The sequence below is a fragment of the Molossus molossus genome, unplaced genomic scaffold, assembly GCF_014108415.1.
Source record: "Molossus molossus isolate mMolMol1 unplaced genomic scaffold, mMolMol1.p scaffold_m16_p_10, whole genome shotgun sequence".
NCBI classification, from domain to species: domain Eukaryota; kingdom Metazoa; phylum Chordata; class Mammalia; order Chiroptera; family Molossidae; genus Molossus; species Molossus molossus.
The window spans coordinates 42155707-42181531 of NW_023425345.1; the positions used below are offsets into that span (position 1 = coordinate 42155707).

At 39.4% G+C, this 25825-nt stretch overlaps 1 non-coding gene across 1 annotated transcript; it reads left to right on the plus strand.

Moving 5' to 3' along the window:
* Positions 1–13144: 13144 nt before the first annotated feature.
* On the plus strand, positions 13145–13308 carry LOC118624875. Its single transcript, XR_004958536.1, has one exon. It is a non-coding gene; the product is annotated as a U1 spliceosomal RNA (small nuclear RNA).
* The last annotated feature ends 12517 nt before the right edge of the window (positions 13309–25825 follow it).

The following is a 25825-nucleotide window of genomic DNA, read 5'->3' on the forward strand; positions in this document are numbered from 1 at the left end:
TTTCTTGCGATCTAAAATAATTCAGCCCTCTTCCATATAACCTTGCCTCGTGATTGGTCTGGCCATCTCTTCTGCAAAGTGAAATCTACTCTGCTGTTCTTTTCCACTCTTCCGCTGAATGCTGGCTTAACTCCCACAGCTCCTCAAAAACTGTTCTTGTCTTGCTTGCATACCCAATGTATACATTTCAATTATTTATCTTGCTTATTTCTTGTGTTTTATCTGGTTCAACATGGCCACCTTGCAACTTTCTTCTCTTTTGGTTGGTCTCTTCCTTCTCTCCTCCTACCATTTTGTTCTTTCTTCCTCCATCAGCCCCATAAATCCTGTGTTCTCGGCTACTAGTTTTCCCCACTACTCACTGTCTCCAATATGTCTTCTCCCATTCTTTCTTAAAGCCAAGCCAGGGTTTCACTCTGCTATTTCACCTAATTTACTAGGCAACGAATAGTTTCCAGTTTCCCCGAACAACCTGAGTTGGCTCCAGTTGTCACAACTTCATAATGATAGGGCCCCTTTTCATTTTCACATTTGCTACCTGTATTTGGATAATGAAATATGTAGCCTCCCTATCTATGACACTGAAAACTCCATGGCCATTTCTCAGAACTGCAGTTCTCACACTGTGTTCCAAGGCTCCCTAAAGAGTCACAGCAAACTCATAGGGCCCCAGGGGATATTTTAAAATTTTGAGGAAACACATTTGTCAAATACAGCACAAGTTACTAGCTCCAGTTAGTTCACAGTTTCAACGTTAAATCGTACTGTTTCCTTTTAATGATGTCACATTTTTGCAAATCTGGGTTTTAGGTATTTGTTGGGATAAAAAAAAAAAAGTAAGGGCTGTGCAGAAATCAGTGTGGAACAGAACATGAGTGTGATGCTATCCAAAGAGATTCCAAGGTTACAAGTTGTCCAGTACCCAACAGATATACACATTCCATAAAATAATTGCAGCTATTTATGAATGCAATTAAATATTAGGATTTTCTTTTTCCTTGTAATTTGTGTGTGTTAGGTTTTCAACCTTCCTAAGTTGATAGGACACAAATTTTATTAAGTTGTTTGGGCAAGACCATTTACACTTAATAAGCAAAGCTGTTAGGTAGTTCTTTTGGCCTACGATGGTCATAAAAATGTACTCAGACTCTAACAGGGATATGAACCAAGAAAGTTTGGGAGCCTCTGTTCTAGTTCTTATCATAACTGACCTATCAGCAGCATCTAACACAGTTGATCACTCACCTTTTAATGCTTCCTCCACTCAGCTTCTGGGACCCACACTTTTTTCACTTTTCTTCTATCTCACTGGTCACAACTTTCCAATCTTTGCAGTTTTTTACTTCCTCTCCTCAAAAATCTTACTATTTGGGTACCCGAGGACTCATGTGTTGGTCCTCTTCTTTTCCCAATCCATAATCTCTCTTTTGGTGGTCTCATCCAGTCTCGTGGCTTCAAAGATCATGTATATATTGACACCTTCCAATTCTACAACTCCAGAATATACTTCTTCCCCAAGTCTAAATTCAAATAATTCAACAAACTTCACCATATGCTCCTGGACATGGAATAGACACTTCAAACTTACCAAGTCCAAAAAATTCCTCTTGTCTTCCCATTTCTTGCCCTATGAAAACAAACACAAACCCTACTGCATTTCAGTACATGGAACATTTTCTTGACTCTAAGGCTATAAAAATGTGGATCATCCTTGATTCTCCCCTTTCTCTTAAACTCTACGAATCCAGAAATAAACCCTGCTAGCTCTGCCTTCTAACTATAACCAGAATTCAGTTATTCATCACTCTGAAATAGCCTCCTAACAGTCCAAATCTTGCTCCCCTACAGCAGATGTTCTCAGGAAAGCAGCCAGAGTAATGCTGTTAGACCGTAAGTCAGGTAACATCACCATTCTCTATATAAAATTCCCAATGATATCACATTTGACTTAGAGTCAAAGTCCTTGGCCCACCTAGGGCCTTGATCTGAACACCTGCCCCAGTTCAAATTCTCTGAGTTCATCCATCATTCTTCTTACTCACTCCACTCAAACCACACTGGCCTTCTTGATAATTCTTGACTATAACCCTGCCTTCAACTCTTACACCACCTGTTCCCTCCTTTTGGATGCTCTTCATCCACATTAAGCACTTGTCGTCTCCCTCCCTTCTTCAAATCACTTTTACTGGACCATCTCTTAAAATACTGTAACCTCCACCTTACCCCAAAGCACGTTCCCAGTTCCTCTTACCCAAGACTACTTTACCTTATTCCTTATCACTTTTAAATATTCTAACATTCTATATAGTTTATTTCAAGTCCTGGAATGTATTACATATTCACTAATTATTTGTTGAATGAATGAGTGAATCAGCATATTCACTTGGGAGCCATCTCATCCATTTTCGAATCCTACCTACTATGTGTATTCTTCAATGATTCCTAAGTTTACATCTCCAATCCAAAACTTTCCCCAAGATCAAATGGATATATTCATCTGCTCACTAGAAATCTTCCCTTAGTTGTTCCAAAATAACTTCAGATTACTTCAAATGTTTTAGAAAGGAGCCTCACCCTTAAACCTACCACATGCCCTATATATTAGTTACTTTGGGCTGCCATAACAAGATACCACACACTAGGTGGCTTAAACAACAGACATGATTTTCTCATAGTTCTGGAGGCTGGAAGTCCAACATCAAGGAGCCAATATTGGATTAGAAACCTACCCTTATTACTTTATTTAACTTAATTACCTCTATAAAGGCCCTATTTCCAAATACATTCATGTTGGAGGTTAGGGTTTCAACATATGAATTGGCAGGGGCCAGGGGAGATACAATTCAGTTCATAACACTCTGCATTCCTTATTGTCCTGAATAAAAAGATTAAGAATGCCATAGCCAGGTCTTTCTTCTTCCTCATTAATTATATCTAATAATACCAAATTCAGTTAATTATACCTTATAAATTCTTTCTCTTTCTATGCCTTCATCTTCTGCCCTCTGGCCCTGCCTTAGTAAAACTCTGATGTTTCTCATGAACTCCTAATCTACCCTGCAGCTCCATCCTTGGCACCTTCCTTCATTCTGTACACTGCTGACAGATGATCTTTCTAAAATGGAACTCTGATCCTATGACTCCTTGAGTTCAAGTCACACGATAGCATCCCACTTTCTAATGATAAAGTTCCAACTCAGTAGTATCACCTACACAGTCTTTCTTGTCTTCTTCGCCACCTTCACCCTTCCCTCCCAGCACCCCTCTCCCTCTTCTCACTTCTTACATCAAGCACACCAAATTTCTTGCAGTTTCCAAGACACTCTGCAATTTCCTTGTCTTTACCCAGAGCTGTAAATACTACCTTATCAGTGTTGGATTGGATGCACTTTCCCCTCCATAAAATCCTGTTAGTCCTCCCATCATCAACCTATTCTGTATGAAGAGTCCCCTTTTTTCCCCAAGAAGGGTCAAGTGTTCTTTGTACAAGGCAACTTGTACTTGCTGTGTTAGAGACATTAACTATTGTATTGTAATTGCCTCTTTGCATATCTGCCTCCCACTGACCCCATCTATGAATGTCTTGGGGTCTAGACTTATGTGTCACTGATCTTTGTATTGCCCCTTCCTAGCACAGATCTGTAAGTCTCAGTGAACGTTTATTCAATGGCTGAACTAACAAATTAAGTCAGTGGCACTCACTGTGGAAATTTTCTCCTCTGACAATTATTTTTCCAGAAAATCTGTAAGTCCTTTATTCTCCTGCTTTATTAAGATTAGAAAGCAAGTACCATTACAGTTCCCAGTGTTTTTCAGTCTTTCTGTTTTTTACTTCTTCATATAATAACCTCATAGGGCTGTTGAAAAGTCATCTTAAAAAGTCTACACCCTATATTTTCCCAAGATTCAGCTCAGTGAATTTCAAATGATCACATCTATCAGAAAAGAAATGTAACTAGTGATAATGTGAAAAACAGTCTTGAAAAATTAGAAATGTTGACGCTCTCAGGTTTTAAAAAATTGAATGCATTTCTGAACATGCATTGACTTAATATTTTTAAATCAACTATGCAGTGTCCTAAGCATAACACGCACCACTGAACATGAACTTAATACACTACACTGAAGCTTATTAGGAGTGTTAGTTTAAGAGTATTTATATATAAAATAAAAAATTGTGTACATCATTGAACATTTACTTAATCAAATTTTAAAAGTTGTAAGAAGGATAAAAATGACAAATCTATATGTAAAACCTCCAAAATATCATAAATATTAAAGAAACATATTTGGGTAGATCAGCTATACTACCAGACTAAAAGAAATACTAAAACAAGAGAGAGTACAAATGGGTAGGAAGAGAAAAATGATTACAAATAAGAACACCGAAGCAAGGTATGTAACACAAATAGAATGAAAGTATCAGATTAACATAAAATAAACGTATTTAATAATATATGTAAACACATAACACAGGAAATGTGTTAGAACTGTGAATACTTACACATTCTCATCATCATAATCAGAGCATTTCAAGTGTGTTTTTCATATTAGAAGAAAACCAGTTCTTATATTTTAATTTTTTTTTACAGTATTAAGTCACAGGACAGACTTTGACCATACTTTTGTACTAGTCAGAATGGACTTATAAAAGCAAACCAAAAACAAGACAACCACCACCAAATCTCTGTGGCGTAAGAAATAAAAGTTTATTTCTCTTTCACACATCACAGTCCAAGTAGGTCACACATAATGCCAGTATTTGACACACAGACAATGAATGTGTGTGAAAAAGTTGAATGAATTAGCCCTGGCTGGTTTGGCTCAGCAGTTAGAGTGTCCTCAAGGGTTCAATGTCTAGTCAAGGGCACAGACCTGGGTTGCAGGCTCAATCCCTTGCCCTGGTTAGGGGTTGTGTAGCAGGCAACCAATCAATGTGTCTCTCTCATGTTCATGTTTCTCTCTCTCTCTCTCTCTCTCTCTCTCTCTCTCTCTCTCTCCCTCTCTCCCTTCCACTCTATCTAAAAATCACTGGAAAAATATCCTTGGGTGAGGATTAACAACAGCAACAAAAGATTGAATGAATTGATAGGAGGAAAGGAGAAGGAAAGAAGAAAGTCCTGTTGGACTTTATTCAAACTGGTTAACCTATCCCAGCCTCAGTTCTCCCATCTGTAACATGAGACAATATGTGTCTACATATGGTGTATAATATAACAGCCTATTATTGTGTGTAAGATTTGATTCATGCAATCAGAAAAGCTTGAGGCACATCTCAAATTGTCCTTAGTTATTCAACTTCTTCCCTCCCTCCCCCACTCCTATTTTTTTCTTATTTGCCTCCCACACTAATGGCACCCCTGCAGAGTTCCAATCTACTCTAAATTGACTTCCAATCAGAAAGAAACTTGCATCACCTGATATTGCCTTCCTCGCCAGGTAAAGGAAAATTCAATCAAACAGAACGGAGACAGCATTTGACTTGGGCATAAAGGAAAGATGTCAACAGCTAGAAAAAGGGTGCAATGTGGATTTGCACATTGACTCATCAACTTACTGACATTGCTGATCACTGGAGACACCTGGCAATGGTGTATGGCCAGGTGGGCACAAGTTGGCAAATTAAAATGTGTGCTGGGTTAAGTACTAGAATGAGATCCAAATTCTATCTGGGCTACTAAATTTTGTGTGATTTTCAGTAGGTTACCTAACTCACCTAGCCTTCACGCTCCACATATGTAAAATGAGTAGGTTGGCCTGAGTAAGTTTTTGCTATTCTTCCAGCTATATAATGTTATGAAAGAGGAAAACATCATGATCATAGGGCAGAACTACTCTGCAGGAAATTTGCATTGGACAAGGAGTCTTATTTATTTATTTATTTATTTATTTATTTATTTATTTATTCATGGACATATTATAATATTTAGTTGACATGAAGTATAATTTTATAAATTTTGATATACATGTATGCCTGTGAAATTATTACCATCACAATCAAGAAAATGAACATATCCATTGTCCCCTAAAGTTTTCTTATATCTCTTTGTAATCCCTTCCTCCCAAACTTGCCCTCCAACCTCCACCCCAACTACATATCATTACAATTTAAATTTCTCGTTCAATCAGAATCAGAGTAACCAACAAGTTTGCATCAGAATGTGGGGGTTGAACTAAATTAACTCCATTTTTAAGAGCTTCTTTGCCACATTATATTGTCATAGCACAAACAATGTAAATATATAACTCAGTAAAACTCAAAATTATCTATGCTATGTATCTTCGTTTGATGTTTATGACTATTTAGTTGCAACTGACCAACTCTAGAAATGCTGATGGTCTATCTACTACTCATTTCATGGGTTGTTTTCAAGGCAAATGCAGTAATGTAGGTGAAAGGTTCTCATAAACTATAACGTGCTGCACCAACAAAAGGCCTACTTTTTGCCCTGGCCGGTTTGGCTCAGCGGTTAGAGTGTCAGCCTGTGGTCTAGAGACACCCTGGTTTGGTTCCCGCTAAGGGCACGTACCTCGGTTGCAGTTTGTCCCCAGCCCTGGTTGGATCGTGTGGGTGGCAACCACTCAATGTGTCCCTTTCATGTCAATGTTTCTCTCTCTCCCTCTCCCTCCCACTCTGTCTGAACAAAATATCAAAAAATGTCCTCGGGTAAGGATAAAAAAAAAAAAGGCATACTTTTAATTGTGTAAGTCATTATTTTTCACACGTAGCCTTAGTGCTGCATGCAGATGAATCTCTGAAGCACATACAGCTTCTCTAACTCCAATATTAGTCATTAATTAGACATCCTCATAAGGGCTCCCAATGTTTGTTGACATGATGGACCACTTTTGGAGGAATCTCTTAGGAATTTTTGAAACATAGGGTATAGTATATGTAAGTCATAATTCAAATATTACTTGCCCTAATAATGCCAGACTAAGATATATGGTAAACAAAGTCAACCATGAACAGTATTCTATTCTGTCTCTGTTAATCCTCGGGTAACACATTCAGAATTTTAAAAGCCCCTGTTTTCTATGATACTTGTGTGAGAGAGTGATGGGCCAAGGACAATGACATGAACTAAGTACCATGAAGACACCACAAGTGTTTATCAGCTTCAGTTAAATAGTCTATGGGGAGCAGCCAGAGTCTGTGCTCTCAGAGTGAAGTGTTTTCATGAACAAGGAGTCTTTTAGAGTGACATGGCGGAAGCCCCTTTAGCAAGCTTATCTGACATCCAAAAACAAAATTTAACTGTCATGATAGGAAAAGGCCTCTGTTCATTGGCTTGGGCTGCTATAATAAACTACCATAGACTGGGTAGCTTAAACAATGAACATCTATTCCTCACAGTTCTGAAGGCTGGGGAGCCCAAGATCAAGGTGCCAAGAGATTCTGTGTCTGGTAAGAGCCATTTGCAGATGGCTACCTTTTTGCTGTATCCTCACATGGCTGAGCAAGATGGGGAGGAGGAGGGGGAGGGGAAGAGAGAGAGTTAGGGGAGGGAGGGGGAAGGAGGGAGAGATGGGGCTGACAGAGAGAGAGAGAGAGAGCTCTAGTCCCTCTTTATAAGGATACTAATCCACTAACCCCATCAAGGGATACTCCTCACCCTCATGACTCCATCTAAACCTAATTACTTCCCAAAGGCCCCACCTTCAAATACCATCACATTTGGGAACTGGGGTTTCAACATATGGATTGGGGGGGGGGGGGGTACAAACATCCAGTCTATAGCGAGGCGCCTTTGTTTTTTTTTTTTTTATCCTCACCAGAGGATATTTTCCATATTTTGATCAGATAGAGCAGGAGGGAGAGAGAGGAAGAGAGAGAGAGAGAAACATCAATGTGAAGGGACACGTCGAGTGGTTGCCACCCGCACGACCAACCAGGGCCGGGGACAAACTGCAACCGAAGTACGTGCCCTTAGCGGGAACCGAACCCGGGTCTCTCCGGACCGCAGGCCGACGCTCTAACCGCTGAGCCAAACCGGCCAGGGCGCGAGGCTCCTTTGAAGTAGTCACACAGTTTCCACCTCACAGCCCCTACAGGATCTTCCTGAGCCCTTCCGGTGGAGCTCACATCTGTGACTGAGAGAGAACAGGGCATCAAAGCTATTCAGTTCAGTCTAACACAGGACACTGATGGGAAATCCCTTCTCCAAAGCTTCTGGCTAGGTTGGCCAAGGCTTTGCCAGGCCTGCTTCACAGTTAAACCTCATGTTCTGCCCAGTCGTGCTTTCTCCCCATACCTTCCACAGGTGTTCTCCTTAATAAGCATCCTGCAACTCATATCCCATCTTTACGTCTAATTCAGTTAAGCCCATCTGCAATAGCTGAATGAGAGACAAGTTCAGTCAGAGGCAAGAGAGCTGCTCCTCGCACAAGACAATGTGATGTAGACATGTGAGTTCCTCAGAAGAAATGCTGTATCCCTACTTCTTTTCTGGTCTGAAATATGATCTCCCTGTGGTCTCATGGGACACCAAAGATTATGTCCATTTACAAGTCTCACTGAAGGCTTCTAATAGCAGCGTCCAGGATTCACCATATGCAGCATTTTGGATACCATCCCATTTCAATAAACAATGGCAATTGACTCTTTTTGTAACTTTGATTTAAAAATCCTTTGTAGCTCCAATTGTTGCTGTAATATTGCTGCTCTTTTATTGGGCTTTGGTACCAAATCCCCCCTGCAATCCAATCTTGATTGGATTAATCCCTCTCACTGTTTTATCAGACTAATGAACAGTTACCATCACGGATATAGTAGAGGATATTACTGCCCTCTAGTGGAAATACTGAAGACTATTCTAAGACTATCTCCCAAAGAATGGAATTTTCACAGTTGGGCTCAAAAGCAGCAAGAGAAATTTTTTTAAAAAAAGAATCCAGAAAATGATCTTCATTTCTGGGTCTTGACATTCATTTGGCTGTATCTGTGTAATTTCCATGTATCCCTTATTTTCTTATCTGTATCACAAATTCAGCCAGCCTCAAATCTTTAAAACATTGATCCATCAGGACATGGACCCAATATATTTAACAACAAAGCTTCCAATCTCCTTTTCTGATAGGAAAAAGAAAAAAGAAAAACACACATCTAGAAACAGCAAAGCATTAGAAAATGAGACAACTATCTCAACTTTAGTTCCTCAAATGAATTCTGTTTTCCTGGGGTATGCCAATAAACAAATATTTGAATTGTTGCTTTTCCTCCTCTCTACTGGATAATTCCATTAAAACAGGGAATAAGAATGAATCACGTATGTATCTACTTTGTGTAAATGTCTGAGTGCATATATTTGCTTTGTGTGTGGGTGAAACAGCATAAAAAGCCATGCTAATAATTTAATTTTAAAGAACTGTTGATTTCTTCTGTGTACTCTACCTTCTTAGTGTAAAGAGAAAATATTAAGCAATCACCCCAGAGAAATAGTATACAAAAATGGTCAAATCAGACTATAGACTAAGAGGGCAGACAAGCTTGGGTTTCAACCTTGACTCTAGTTCTTAAACTTCTCTGAGCCTCAGTTTCTTCATTTGCATACTGGAAACAATTATACTTTAAGGAGTTGTGATGAGGAGTAAATGAGATGATATATGTACAGCTTAAACTTGCTACATATTAAATGCCGAGACAGTAGCTATTATTCTAGTCAATTAAAAAAGAAAGAATTTGTTTTACATAAGTCGGAAAGTTATAACTCTGTTGGGTCTAGGCAAAATTCCCTCTATTTGGTTTCTTAAGATCTCTTAAATAGGTCATGTTCTAAGGAGACCCCTCAACCTGCTTCAGTTCTTCGTTTCCTTCTGAAACCAGCTGTTGTGTCACATGCCTTTTCTCACTTCCAACCCTCACTTTAAGCTTGACGTCTCAGCAGATTTTCCTGACCATCTCCTTCATCTCCCCTCCTCTTCCACATATATACTTATTTTCAACCAACCATACACACTGGTGGTCCATCTCCCTTTAACTGTAAATTGTTTAAGAGTGTGTCTATCTAGTCATGAATGAATGAATGTAGTGTCCTATTAAGTGAAAATGTTTCCGTAAACCTCTCCCTTGTCAATTAGGCGGCAAAAATTCCCAATGGATTCAAATATGGAATTGAAGAGGACTTAACTTCTGAATCACTGAACCTCCTCATCCCACAAAGGATGAATGAAGTAATCTCATCTAAAATAATCAGAATAATGGTTTAGTCAACTCGACCAGGTGTAATCCAATCAGAACCCGCCATGCTTCAGCTCCAGGGAAAGGTATCCCCTCCCTAGAGATTCTGAGACTTTGGCTCACCAGGTTATTACAGCTTGATTTCCTCAAAGAAAACATAGGTATGACATACCAATTTCATCACAAGATTATCTATCTCTTGCCTAACTACAATCAATATATCACATTTCTACAAGATATCAATTTGAAAAGCAATATTCTTTAGTTATTAGAAATAAAGTTAAAATTACTAAATATTTAAAGTAGACTATTATAATAATAGTAAAAATAAAATCTTCAAAGGTTCCTAAGAATTGGGAATGTAATTTTTCGTCATTGAAACACCGCAGACTTTTAGCTGATCACTATTGCTGATAATATAAATTCCGCTATTTTCTCAAATAAACAATGAATATTTGTGTATGATTGATGTTAAAATATTAAAAGGGCATTTGGGTGATTATTTCTAGAGATCTAGCAATAAAAGAGGTGAGAAATTTTTAAAAGGAAAGAAAAAATAACAAGCAAGATTGTTCATGATCTTCCTCCTCCTAGACAATAGCTTTCTTCATGCCTTTTCTTAGCCCGATTTACACAGCAAATAAAAACATTTTTTCCTGAAGTAACCTTAGTAAACCTAAAGAATTTCCTTTTTTTTTTTTTTAAGAAAAAAATTATCTAACTTTGTGCAAAACACACTTGATTTTGAAAAGCCTTATGAGAACAAAGTTACCATTTCTTGAGTATTTTGCATAAGTCAAGTAGGCTAAGAAGTTAACAATTATTATTTGCTTTAATCCACAGATTAAATCCATAGGATTAAATAAAATAATATTGATATTCTATTGCTATATTCATTTCACTATCTTAAGGAAGATAACATCAAAAACATCAAAGTTTTGTAGTTGGACTCAAGTGTATCTGATTTTGAACATTAATGTAGAGCTTCCTAGATTTCAAGCTGTATGTCAAACAATCTACAAATTCTACCCATATCCAACGATCCAGCGGTGATATCCAGTCCACCTCCCCCCCCCTTTATTTTTATTTTTTTATTTTTTATTTTTTTTCTTTTTTTTTTTAATCCTCATCCGAGGACATTTTTCCATTTTTTGTACAGACATAGTGGGAGGGAGAGAGAGGAAAAGAGAGAGAGGGAAACATCGATGTGAAAGGGACACATCGAGTGGCTGCCACCCACACGACCAACCAGGGCCGGGGACAAACTGCAACCGAGGTACGTGCCTTAGCGGGAACCGAACCCGGGTCTCTCTGGACCGCAGGTGGACGCTCTAACCGCTGAGCCAAACCGGCCAGGGCCCCCCCTTTTTTTTAATCCTCGCCCAGGACTATTTTTTATTGTTGTTGTTCAGACAGAATGGGAGGGAGAGAGAGGAAGAGAGAGAGAGAGAGAAACATCAACGTGAAAGGGACACATCGAGTGGCCGCCTCCCGCACGACCCAACCTGGGCCGGGACTACCTGCAACCGAGACACGTGCCCTTAGCGGGAACCGAACCCGGGTCTCTCTGGACCGCAGGCAGAGCTTTAACCACTGAGCAACCGGTCAGGGCGACCTCCCCCTTTCAATGTCCCGGAGTTACTCATTTCCAAACAACCAAAAGTGCATTTCTCATTACTTTGATTTTCAAATTTCAGAAAGAAAAATTCACAAAGTTTTAGGTAGAAATAAAAGCAACCCTCTAAATCTCAGTTCAAAATGATTTTCTGAAGGAGCTTCCATTTAAGATCACCATTAAGAAAAAAACAATTTACAATAAACAAATAAAGACAGAAATTGAAATATAGACTTCCTATCTCCCCCACCTCCTGCCTTGAGTTTCCAGACTTTACAAACAAAAATACAGAGGACCTTAAATTTTAGTAAATAAGGAATAATATTTTAGTGTGAATATGTCCAACACATATTTATACACATATATACTTATACTAAAAAAACCATTCATTTATCTAAATCTCAAATTTAACTGGGAATTCTGTATTTTATTGGGCAACCTATTTCTACTCTAGCCCCAGCCTCACAGCAAATTGCTCAGCAAAGCTCTGCACACGTCATTTGGGTTCCTTCGGTAATGAGTCTCACCTGATGACTCTTGCTCCTTTTCCCATCAGTGATAAAGGGGGTATTCTGAAGAATATTTAGAAATTCTCTCGTGGTCTATCAGTTGACTTATACAGCAGACCAATGCACAGGGGTGGGAATCCCTGTACTCATTGGTACACTCTGGTAAGGAGAAAAACTATTATTTGTAATATTCAAGTTGAACTTACGTGTTCTACTATCACATTTCACTAACAATGTAATAAAATAAAGCCAATGTTAGTCTAACCAGAAAATAAAGAGAAAAGCCTTGGCAAGTTGTGTGAGCTGTTCATATTTTTTAAAACACTGTTTGAAACATAGATCTCAATGGAAGTTTCTAAAATTTGTTGCAATGTTGCCCGGTACTGAAAGATGCTCTCTATCTCGCAGTAGTGAAATGGTCATCCTGTATGCTATCTGGTGTTGTTGAAGAACAACCCACAAATACTCATCAAATCCCAATTTAAAAAAAAAAAAAGAAGAAGACTAAAATTGGCGTGATTTGTTTATTGAAGGAAAGGCAATTTTGGTTTCAGAAGATAACATCAATATAAATTTAGATTACACTTTTAGTGACAAACAATTCTCAGCAGAATCAAATTTCCTAAGTAAATGTCAAGTGTGTTCTCTAAAGCACTATTAATCAAATTATGTCATTAAATATATGCTGCACTTTGACATATTACATTTTGGACTATTTTACAAACTGAAGCTTTCCTCCTGAGGAATATGAATGAGTTAATCAGCGTAAATGCAATGTAACAAGACCATTTTGATGGGACTCAATGTAAATGTTCTCGTTGTTTTAAAGGGGTACCACACGTACTTACCTAGCAGGGGAGATACCATGATCACAAAAGTGGTTTTCCCAGGGTGAGGCTTATCCATTGCACTCCGGATGTGCTGACCACTGCAGTTTCCCCAAATGTGGGAAACTCAAATGCACAATTTGTGGTACTGGGGAATTGCGTTCATGCTCTCCCCTAAACAAAAATATTATAAAGGGGTACCCATAGCACATCATTTTTAATGCATATATATGGGTCTGTTCTGTTCAGTTGACCAGGAATAAGGGAGGACCTCAGTGAGGTTTCCATTAGCTAGTAGTCTGGGATGTTAACCACAGCAGGTGTCCTAGTCCGGTTGGGCTGCTGTAGCAAAATATCATAGGCTGGGTGGTTTAGAAAACAAACATTTATTTCTCACAGTTCTGGAGGCTGGAGTCTGTGATCAGGGTTCCAGAATGGTAGAGTTCTTCATGAAGTCCCTGGTTCACAGATCATCGTCTTCTTGCTGTGTTGTGCTCATATGGCAGAGACAGAGCTGGCTAGCTCTCTGGCCTCTTCTTATAAAAGCTCTAACCCCTTCATGGGGTCTCTACCCTCGTGATGTAATTATATCCCAAAAGGTCCCATCTCCAAATTGAGGATTATGGTTTCAACAAATGATTTAGGGAGCCGCGGGTAAGGGAGAAGGGAAACACACAAATATGCAGCCCGTAGTAGCAGGTGTTATGAGTTCTGTAACTTAAAATACTTCAACACACACCAGTGATATTCTTCACGTATTAGTTTAAGTGACACTCTAGTGAGAGCTGTACACTCCAGGCCTGATCAACTAGCATTTAATCAGAAAATTATCTATGCTCCAGAGGTTGCTATTCCAAGCCTTTCTGATATCATTATCTCCAATCAATACCAAAGGCTTAGTAAATTAACATAATGAATGCTAGGATAAAGTCTGGTGAAGATTTGTGGCTTTTTAATCAGATCACAGATATTCAAAATAGAGTTCTCAGTAATGAAATCAAAATATATAAATTGGCTAATATAATTTATATCTATTTGAACTCTCAAATAAATATGAAAATCTAGTGAGCCTTTCACTTTTTAGAAAGGCTTCCGAAGATTGATTCTATAACAGAACTAGGTCCAACCACTTTGTTATTGCTTGATGCTGATATAAATCTAACTGACTCCTGCCTTTAAAAGTGTCACATTTGCCTTGTGTAAATATTTCATGCTAGGTCTCATCAAAACACACAAAAGAACAGAGAGCTGGAAATTCATTAAGCCTACAGAACAGACTGTGTGAATTGTTTGATGTCTGCTTGTTACTGAATGTTTGTTTAGTGAATGACTGCATGCATGACAGCATTTGGTCTGACGTTTGCTTTCTTTAAACTGGATAGGAAGGTGGGGAGGTCAAGGGCATAGTTAACCCTGACAACCTCTAAATGTTGCTACGTATCACTGCTTACCAAAGATCTCATAGTTGTACTTGACCAAATTGCTTAGGTCAAGTCCTAGCAACAGACACATATAGGGATAGGACCTGTGGACTAGAATTTCTGGGATACAGGAGATCCTAATCCAAACGCCAGCTTCCATCTTTTCCCAGAAGGTCTGATAATCTGCCCTAGCCACTGCTGGACTTCCCCAACAGCTTTAAAAAACAGGGAGGAAAAACCCCATGAAGACTTGAAGTCCTCGTGGATTCGCTTTGCCCGAAGTCAGTGCATACCCAGAGGCAACGTGAGCATACGTGAAAGGCTGCATGAAAGGAAGCATCACTTGCCCTTTCCATAATCTTTGCTCAAGGTTCTATCGGGTTATGTCTTCTTCTTTCTTGTTTACTTAGAGTTTGTAAACTCTTTCTGTTAATATTCCTCCATCGTTACATTTCTTTATTTTTTTTAAAAATGAAGAGAATGAAAAAATAAATAAAAGCGCTCAGTTATCCACCATGAGCAATAAAGCCATACTTAGATGTAAAAAGCAAGGTGATTACAAGAAAACCCTGCATTTCCCAGTATTTATCTCCAAAACATCATTTCACTCTTTAGAGTACACCCCTACTTACAGGTCCCCTGTAGAGGGTTCAGGCAAAGAGGTGACTTATGGTGCTGTCCACTTCCTTCAACTCTGTTCTTCAATAGATAAAATTTGGTAAAGCAAAAAAATTAAAGTAGCTTTGGAAAGGAAAGGAGGTTTCCCAACCGCACTGCGGGCCCACCCAGGAGAGAGGCAGGAGGGAGTGCCCTCGGTCTAGCTGGGGAAGGGCAAAAAGCAGCGCTGAGCTTTCCTGGTTGTAATTTCTGTTCTTCAGTGGGGCTGGGGAAGGGGAGAGAGTATCACAGCAAACCATTTGCCTGACTCCTGTCACCTTCTTCCCCCAACCCAGAGACAGCACTGATCTACTGAAAACTGCTACATGGAACTCTCCTGCTCCATCCCAGTTAAACCCCGGACATGTCATTCCTAACTTAAAATCTTTCAATAACTTCTCAAGGATCTGCATAGTCTTAAGAATAAAAATGTAATTCCTTCATTCAGCATTCAAGGACTTTTCACTTTCTGGGCCCTAATTTCCACTCCAATCCTGGTCTCTGCTCCATCTTGCCTCTTCCCCCATCATAACATAGGACCCTTGGGTTCAGCCATCCAGAGTGGCTGCAGATACCTGAAAATCACACTGATGCACACCTCTTTGCCTTCACGCCTGGGTCTGCTCCTCTGCTTGACATGCTGTGTGTGTGTGTGTGTGTGTGTGTGTGTGTGTGTGTGTGTCTCCTTTATTCTATATTTATAACATCTAAGTGACTCCAGTAATGGAATTTTGATTCTCAGGTCTTGGACATTTGAACTACCTATGAATCCAGATTTGTGGGTAATCTATAATCAACACAGAGGGCCTCACAATTCCTAGAGTGTTGCTGCGCTTTTCCAAATACTCCAAGTTCCAAGCTGTCCTTTCTGTTGCATCAGGGACGGGCCGTGCCATTGCTCTGACAGGTCTGCTGTCAGATCCGCGCAGCAGTCTGTTTCCCAACCATTGTGTGAGGACAGGATGATGGAGGAAGACAGGAGAGAAAGAAAAATAATCGGACCAAGGACTCAGGAACAAATTTTCCTGGAGGCTTTTCAGGTTACCATCAAAGTAGCTGAAAATTACCTCCAACTTTCTTAACCATGTTTCATTTCTCCCTTTTGAAATAAAGGTCCCCCCCCCTTTTTTTACTTTGAATTGTGCAATGTGTTTGGTAAATACTTATTCTGGAAGGCATACAAAAATAGTAGTGTCCATGCACACTGACAGGCTAGCACATAGATACATCACTACTTCTGCAGGTAAGCTATGCACTGTTGTATATTCAGTTCTGAGAAGGAGATGGTGACCTATATACAACCCTTCCTAGTGACTGACCTCACTGAGCCTTATCCATGAGGGTATCACAGAGCCTGCTCCTGGATGTCAGCAAAGAACAATGCATGTTTTGAGGGATGGACTTCCTTAGGGCTCTGCTTGCTTCCACCTTCACCTCCCCACAACTCAGAGGTACACAGTCGCATCCATGACATACAAATGCATGTTTGTACGTATCAGATTCCATCAGGGCTCTGCAAGCTGCTTTCAAAAGCATCTTACACATTAATGTTAGAGACTCTGTCTACTTTGTTCACCATTTTACCACAGGTACCTCCCACAACACCCTCTACCCGATGAGGATTTATTGAATAAGGGAATACATTGGCTGCTATATCAGAATTATAATCCTTTGTATTTTATTTGTCCTTTTTAATGCTGTGGTATTCATGAAGGATCTATTGGTCTTTGGGTAGTTATTGGTATTGTTAAGCTGCATTGATTTTATAAAAGCAATACACTTTCACTTTAAAAATTCAAAGAAAACATAAAACAGCAAAGAAAGTTTAAAATAATTTAAACCAGATTTACTGGTAAACATTTTTCCAGATATCTCCTTATGGAAATACATAAATATGTAACATACTTTATATACATGTTATAGTTATATCTGTACCTATATGTAAAATAGAATGTATTAGTGTGACTTACCTAGATATCTTTTTAGAGAAAATATCTAAATATATAAAATATGAATTGTATAAATACACATAATTTTGTCTAGATATCTATAGAAATATATAAGTATTAAAAAAGCTTTTATATCAATGGAATTCTTCTACTTTATATAATTGTTACATATATTTTTTCTCAACAGTATGTACTGGGTATATTTTCATGTTAATAAACAGGACTTGTACAGCATAACCTTTTAGGATGCTTCTCTGCCTGTCTTAGTTCAGGTTGCTAGGACAAAGTGCCCTGTGGTGCCGCAGAAACCACAGAAATGTATTTCTCACAGTTCTGGAGGCTAGAGATCTGAATCAGGGGTCCAGCATGGTCCAGTTCTGGTGACAGCCCTTTTTTGTGTTACCAACTTCTCGTTGTGTCCTCACATGGCGGAAGAAGGAAGTGAGCTCTCTGAGACATTTTTATAAAGACATTAATCCAATTTATGAGGACTCCACCCTCGTGACTTTATCATCTCCCAAAGCTAACCTCCTAACACAATCCCATTGCAGGTTCAGGTTTCAACATATGGTTTTGGGAGGCACACAAAAACATTCAGTCCATGTAACTGCCCTAACAGGCTGCCTTGCAAAACAGCAGAGGGGCGTGGGGTTGGTTTTAATCCCTCTGAGACCAAGTCTTCACTATGAAACGAAGTAATAGTTGCATCTACCTCAAGAGTTTTGTGAAAATAAAATGAGCTAATTTATCAAAAGTTTCTAGCATGATGTCTCATACAGTTTCCACTAAAAAACTGCTAGCCTGCATTTTTTAAAGGAATTAATGGCATCACAATAATCTTTCAGATTGGTTCTCATGTTGCAAATTTAATTTTTATAGATTTAGATTTATACCTATCAGCACAAAGAACTGCAAATCTCATGTCTAATATTATACCTACAAAATAGAAAGATTTGACAATGGTATTAAATATAAAATATGATAGGATTTTGAAATTAAGATAGTTTTTTCTGTTGGAAATGAGAGACACCTAATTTGAACTAGAAGACAGGAAGAGGAGAAGATTCTGGTTCGTGTGACTGGTACGTTCTGCATTTTCTGTCCTGCTGACCCTTTTGTTGTCTTCCTTCTCAAAAAAAGAAAGAGATCGCGGTGGGGAAGATGGCTACCAACATTTCTAGGTTTAGATTATCCTCATATACCATTTTAGTAGAAAGAGGATTCCAGCACTACTCAAAAGGGGGTGTCCAGTTAGCTTAATGTAATTCATGTGTCTGTCTCCTGAGAGGTAGTATTTGAGTGTTTCTTGGGCAAAAGGACAGCCTATCCTACACCACAGGAATGGCCTAAGAATTGAGGAGAGGTCGTTTCCCAAAGACATAGTGGGCAGACAAAAACCTACCCACATCACAGGGTCTACCCAATGGTAATATACCTTGGAACATAGAAAAATGACTGAGGCATTATGAGACAATTTGATATATGTGTGTATTATTTTTGATAAAATAAAAGTGCAAGAGCCCCAATAAAACAGATAAAAGTTATATGGAACTTGTCACATGTCAGGCACTGCTCTAAGAGTTTACTTATGGTAAGTTTTTGAACAAGAGGTAAATTTTCATATTTCAGATGGGGAAATTGAGGCACAAAAGCATTAAGTAAAGAGGCAAAGCAGGGATGTGAATCTAGGAAGTCTGGCTCTAGATGCATGCACTTAACTGGGGTGCTATGTATTACTCCTTTTCCAAGGTTGACAGGAAATTCTTAGATGAAATTAGCTCTATCTGAATTAATAGCTATGCTGGTATCATCCATTTTCCACTCCTGGTAAAGGTCTCCATATTAGTAGCCTTCTCTGGGTCCTTCTCATTGACCCCTCCCTTTGCTTCTTCAGGTCTGGAAGTAACAATCTCTTGCTGGCACTAGCTTCAAGGTATTTCACAATCCCAGTTGATGTCCCTAACTCTGCCTCATAACTTTGTAGAGTTCCTTTATTAAACTTCTCAATACTGAGCTTGGTGGCCATCTTTTTTTCTAGTTCCTGGCTAATACAACAGACAAAATTCTAATAAAATAATAATAATAGTAGTAATAATAACTCAATAAGTTATTATCTATTTGAAGTTGCAAGAGCATACATTACAAAGCTCAAACCTAACTTTTTAAATAAGAAACCATTTTTATATAAAATGGGAAGAACCTAATTTTAAGAATGTAAAGCACAAGTTTGTTACAAGAATTATTTTACTGTCTTGGGATGGGCTTCTTGGGGTTAATAAACATCTTTTTCAAAATACAGCCCTACTTTTGGTACAGTTGCTACATGTGCAGATTTATTGAAATCATATTAATCGTGACACTAATATTTTATGGTCATACAAAAGAATGAAATGGGATCTTACTCCTAAATTGTGTGTTGTGGTAAACCACAGGATGGACAGTTCCAAAAGCGATACCAGGAACTGAATTACAGCAGTGGTTCACACACAGTTCTCAGCTCTGGTAGCAGAGAGAGCTAACTGTCCACCAAAGATCTGTATTTCCATTCCACGGAGTTATTGGCTATAGGGGGAGGTTATGGAAGGCATTATTCTGGCCAAAGACAGTCTTACTTCTATCTGGGTGTGGTCATTTAACTTATTTTTGGCCAATGAAATGCAAACAGAGGTCATATTTGCATTTAAATATCTCCCATGTGATTCTTCCTCCTACTCACTAAATATTGACACAAGGGCAACCTTGAAAGCCATTTGCTATCACACTGGGTGCCTGAATGACTGTGTGGACCTGGAGCCTTTCCACCTCCAACAACTATTTGTATTTTACAGGACTGAGAAAGAAACTTCTGTGTTAACTCACTGGCATTTCTAAATTAGTATGTTAAGTCAGTGAGTGTTACCCTCAACTCATACAAGTTCTTTTTAGAAAAAGTGGTCATTGCCTGAGAATGAACTACAACCTTGCTACCAGATTATAAGGAAAGCAAGTCTCAGACCAAATCCGGCCACATTTATTAAACCAACATTCCTTAGCAAGCAGCAACAAAAGCAATTCATATAACCTGTTTTGTAAGCTCAAGCAAGTCCCAGAACTTTGTCCCTTTACATATTCCAACCTCCACTTTTTTTTTTTTCCATTCCAAATTATTTTTATTTATTTTCTCCTTTGACAATATGCATAGGTATGTCCTCCTTGTTGGATTCTTTTTCTCCCCCAAGTGTACAATTCTATAATACATCATCTGTATATTATATTGTATGTTTACCAACCCAAGTTAAGTCTCCTTTCATCATCATTTATCTCCCCTTTACCCTCTTCTACCTCGCCCGAACCCCCTTTCCCTCTGGCAATCACCATACTGTTGTCTGTGTCTATGAGGGTTTTTTTGTTTTGTTTTGTTTTTTGCTTAATCTCTTAACCTTTTTACCCAGCCCCACAAACCCCTTCCCTCTGACAGTTGGCAGTCTGTTCTCTATCTGTGAGTCTATTTCTATTTTGTTAGTTTATTTTGTTCATTAGACTCCACATATAAGTGAAATCATATGGTACTAGTCTTTCTCTGACTGGCTTATTTCACTTAGCACAATGCTTTCCAGGTCCCACTTTTCATAAAAGCGTGATTCAAAGCAGCCCAACAACATTCCAAATCAGGATTCTTTTTCCCTCAGAGCAGCATCAGGTAACCAGAAGTCCTCCACATTGGTGGCTGGACATAGGACCACACAGAGCTCTAACCTCCTGCAGGTAGGTCTACCTTATCAGGTTTGCTGGATTATTGCCCTCGGTTTATGCATGAGTATATCTAAAATATTTTGGCCAATCTTCATTTACCCTTAACTCCACCAATTAAAGTCCATTTGTAACATTTACCTTTTTAATCATCAAGCCATCAATTTCACCAATTAAAAATTCATTTCTGACATTAGTATGCCAGTTTGTAAAGCTTCAAATGTCAATCAACTTGCTTGATCGACACTTTTAAAGTATTATTCAGATATTATCTTAGCTGTTTAACCTTGGACTGAGTCCTCACATTCTGAATAATTTGCAGTACAAAGGACAGCAGCCCATGGTCTAACCATGGTTAAGTGTTCACTAAACACTTATGGAAGAATGAAATATACCTGCCCCTATGTTCTGCCTATATTTTTCTCTCCTGTAACCCTCATTGAAATAAAGCTGCACATTTTACTCACATCATACTGAAACGTGCAAAAAACACGATGAGGTGGAGTGGCCATGGCCTTTGGCCTTGAAGTCCTCACTTCCCGTGGTCTGGAGTCTCCAGGCCTCCCTCATCCTCCCAGCACCTCTGCTTCCCACCAGCGTGCCGCATGGATTTTCAAACCAGGCAATACCTGACTATTGAGTCAGGGCCACTGACCTCTTTTCCCGTAGACTGTGAAATTAAAAAAAAAAGACAACAGCCAACACAACAATAGTTGTCCGATGTGAATGAATCAAAATTATATCTACTTTTTTTGCCAGATCTGCAAGAAATATATTTTTGGTGTGCCACAGAAGTTTTGTAATTCGTTTCTGTGTGCCATGGGATGAACAAGATTGAAAATCGCTGCACCAGAGTAAAGCACTTTTCAATGCCTTGCATGCCACTTGCAGGTCGTGGGGAGTGGGGTCGCTGGGGACACAGTCTTAGTCTCTCTCCCCAGTTCTGCACCCTCACTCCTTTACTGCTGGGTGTCGTGCTGGGACAAATACACAAATTCTCCCCAGGCCTGCCCCCTGCCTCAGGCTAGGCCTGGGGACATCTACCCTTCTTCCCCCTGTTCCTCACTTCTCAGGGCCTTTCTGAAGCTCCTACCACATCAGACCCATTCGGAGCGGGACTGTGAGAAGAAAGATGCTGAGACTCTGCCCTCTCGCCCTCTCCGTCCACTGCAGCACAGGGAGGCTTTTCTCTCTCACAACAACGGGCCGTTTTCTCTGTCCTGGGTTCCTCTCTGAACTCACTTTTTGCCTACATTCATTTTTGGCACCGTTATCTGGGAAAATTTTGAAAAACCGGAGTGGGCAAAAGATGACTTGATGTCTTTCCAGTGGGATGCTGAGGCTGAACATTTGCTTGTACCCTTGTCTTTGGCTACTTTGCAGCCTTATAAATTGACGAAAACTGAGCTTAGTTCTTCTTTCTACTCCATAGTATTACAAATTAATTTTGAGCACTTTGATTTCTACCATGCAGAAACAATTATTCCAAACATTATATTTTATTGTCCTGAAGGTTATTATAAGTTTTATGTCTTAGCAAATTCAATTCATATTTCAATTACCTATGTCTTCGGTTTATCCTTTGAACTAATAACACCTTACCGTTTATCTAAAAAGTTAGCAAATTAAATAAGCTAGTAAGTTGAATAAAATCTTTGACATGTGTGTATTTTATATGTGTATAAGAATTATTTTACCTATTATTTTTGCATTATCTCTTACCTTTTGTCACATAGGTTAAAACCTTGGTGTCAGTTTCTCTTTTCTTCAATCCCCCAAATTCAGCGAGTCGCCAGGGCCAAACAGGTCTGTCAGTATAATACTTTCAGATGTGTCTGTGGCCTCTCCATTCCCTGCCACACTGTTCATTCTAGCCCTCATTTCTCGATTTAATTATGTTTGTCTCCCCAACTCCAATCTTTCCATTAAACGTCTACATTTCTCACAGCCACTGAAATGATCATTATAATATACAAATTAGATTCTACTACTCATGCTTTAAACACTTCTTTGTTTCTTCTTTGCACCAACATATGGAAGGTTCCTTGCCTTTCCTGATCTGCCCTACCCCCACCCCCCGCCCCCCGGAAGCTTCCTCTCTCCTGGTGTCAGCAACACTAAATTACATTCATTTCCCTGGGAACACACTTCTAAACTTTCACCAGTCTGACTTTTATCATACTCTGTTTCAAGCAACTGCTTTATTTGTCTAGGTCCCCCATGAGACTGTAAACTTCAGAAATCAATTCTTGGGTATATAGTTGTTTTTGTTTTTCTATTGCTGTGTAACCAAGGAAAACAAATTTAGCTGTTTAAAACAACACACATTTTTTTAATCTCGCAGTTTCTGTGGGTCAGGAATCCAAACTTGACTTCACTAGATCCTCTGCCGAGTGGCTCACAAGACTGTAATCAAGGTATGAGGTGTCCTGGCTGGGACAGGGCCTGCCCGCAGCTCCCTCAGGTTGTTGGCGTGACTCGTCTCCTCGTGGAGCTGGGACTCCTGGAAGCTGACTTTTTCAAGCCAGTGAGGGAGAAAGAGCCCCTGGATGGAATCTGCGAGCAAGATGGAGCCTCAAGTGACTAAGTAACATAATCACTAGATTATATTGGTTTGAAGCAAGTCTTGGAATGGGGACTGATTTTTTTTCTAGGCTAGCTTTTTATTTTAATTTAATTTTTACTGTTGAAAGTATTACAGATGTTTCCCCTTTTTATCCCCCATTAACCCCCTCCTTCCCACTCCCACTTTCCTCCTGTCTTCTCTGGGCTAGCTTTTAGTTGAAGATTATTTAAAGAAAGGTTGATGACACCCAGCAGCGTGGCTCAGTGGATTGAGCATCATCTCGAGAGGTCGCCAGTTCAATTCCTTGTCACCAGCACATGCCCTGTTGTGGGCTGGATCCCCAGTGTGGGGCGAGTAGGAGGCGGCTGATCAATGTTTCTCTCTCAACAATGTTTCTATCTCTCTCCCCCATAAATATATATATATTTAAGGGTGATGGGAGGAAATGAGTCAGAGTGACTTGGATTTTTCTTTGTTTCCAGACATTTCCTTATCTCCTTCAATACTGTCACCCAAGGTTTTTCCTCAGCACGTAACAGAAAGTCTCCCTGACTGTAAGTGAAGCCCTCTTTTTATGAGATGATGTTTGTGTGTGTGTGTGTGTGTGTGTGTGTGTTATTCTTTAGCAGCAGGACAGCATCACTAGCTGCACCACCCACCTTTTTTTGCTCCAATCTGTCATACAAGTAGTTCAATTTGCGGGGTGATAAAAAGGATCTAGCTATACACTGCCTCGTGCATCTGCCTTGTTAGCTAGTCTATGCAGGGCCAAGTAGAATTCAATGATATTTTCATGCCCCTCCCACATTCCAGGACTTGGCTGCTTCAAAGGAAGTATTGTTGATCTGTCCCCTGAGGTTATGCAAACTACTTTTGGACATCTCCCAAGGTACAACTCCCTCTCTCTCTACTTCCCTGGTGTAGCTGTGTTGGGAAGCCCTTCTTTATAGGTTATAATTGAGTTCAATTATTAGAGCAGCATGAAGATGCCTTTATGCTATCATTTGCAACAAGAAGTCACCCCGAAGATTTTTGACACATGTTACTACCCTGATTGACACACAGTGGACTTCCTCTCAGTCTCACACAGTCTTTTCAAGATCTGATCAACACCCTTTAGCCACATCTCCCTTTACCTCTCCAAACATATTTTTGCTCCAAACCTGCCAAATTTATTTTAATTCATACTCCACTTCCATTTTAATAGACATTTGAATGCACAGAACCATTTACTGATGTCTGAATGGGATGCTATTCCAACTTCACTGCTTATGTAATGCTTCTGCTTAGAATGTCTTTTTTCTGTCCTTCCATGTGACCGCTTCAAGACTCAGCTCAAGGGTCACCACCCCTGAGAATTCCTTTATTACATCCACTCACTCAGGCTATCATGTCTTTAAAATAATATTCTCTTTAGGCAATCGTCAGTTTATGTATGTGTCTTCCCTAATAGACAGAGCTCCTTGAGGATGTTGTATATCAGCAGAGCCTAGAAGAGTGCCTGGCCATAAGATGCTCTTAGTACAAGTATGTTTAATTATTGTATTCCTTTAAAAAACACTTACAAAGCCATGTTTCATGGTGCAAAAATCTCATTTTTAGAAAACACTACCAGAGACCTCACTCCAGATTGACATGACATCAATTCGAATTAATAATTCATCAAAAAGTGTTGTCATTCAGTCTGTGTTACTTTGTTGCCTGCTTAACCCGATCAGTAAGGAAATCAAGTTTATTTAGAATTATTTTCCATATTCCACCCATGTTGAGTCCATGTAAAAGTTGCCATGTGGTGGCTTTCTTTGTCTAGAACCACTTCCTACTGACTTCTGGTAATAGCTACTCTTTCCTTTGGGTAATAACTTCTCTTCCCTGCCCCAAGCATACTAGTCATGTGGAGACAGCCAACCTGCCCTACCACCTCCTTGTCATATGCCTTGTCCGTGTCATCCCACAGAGAAATCTAAGACTCGGTCATGACTCAGCTGGCTCAGTCACCAGCCCTCCGCAGGAAGTGGCTGAGATGAGGCTGTTTTTCTGCATCATAATCCTGGCCATGAAGAGAAACCTACAAACAGAAATAAAATAAGAGCAATAAGGAAAGTAACATTTCAGTTCTTACTTCATGTTGCTGAGATTCAGGTTCCTGCAAGATGTCCTTCCTTTCTGTGAGCCAGCCTCTGTGCTTCTTTTAAAAAAAATTAAATCCATATTTTTCTTAGGCTGGTACATGTTGGATTTCTGTCCCTACTAATTACATATTTCCCTGAAGTGCAGCAGTGGAATCATTTTCTCAGATTTATCTTCTTCAGTCTGCCAAGGTACTGCTCCTCTCCATTTCAACACTATGGAAATTATCTCTAACATACGTA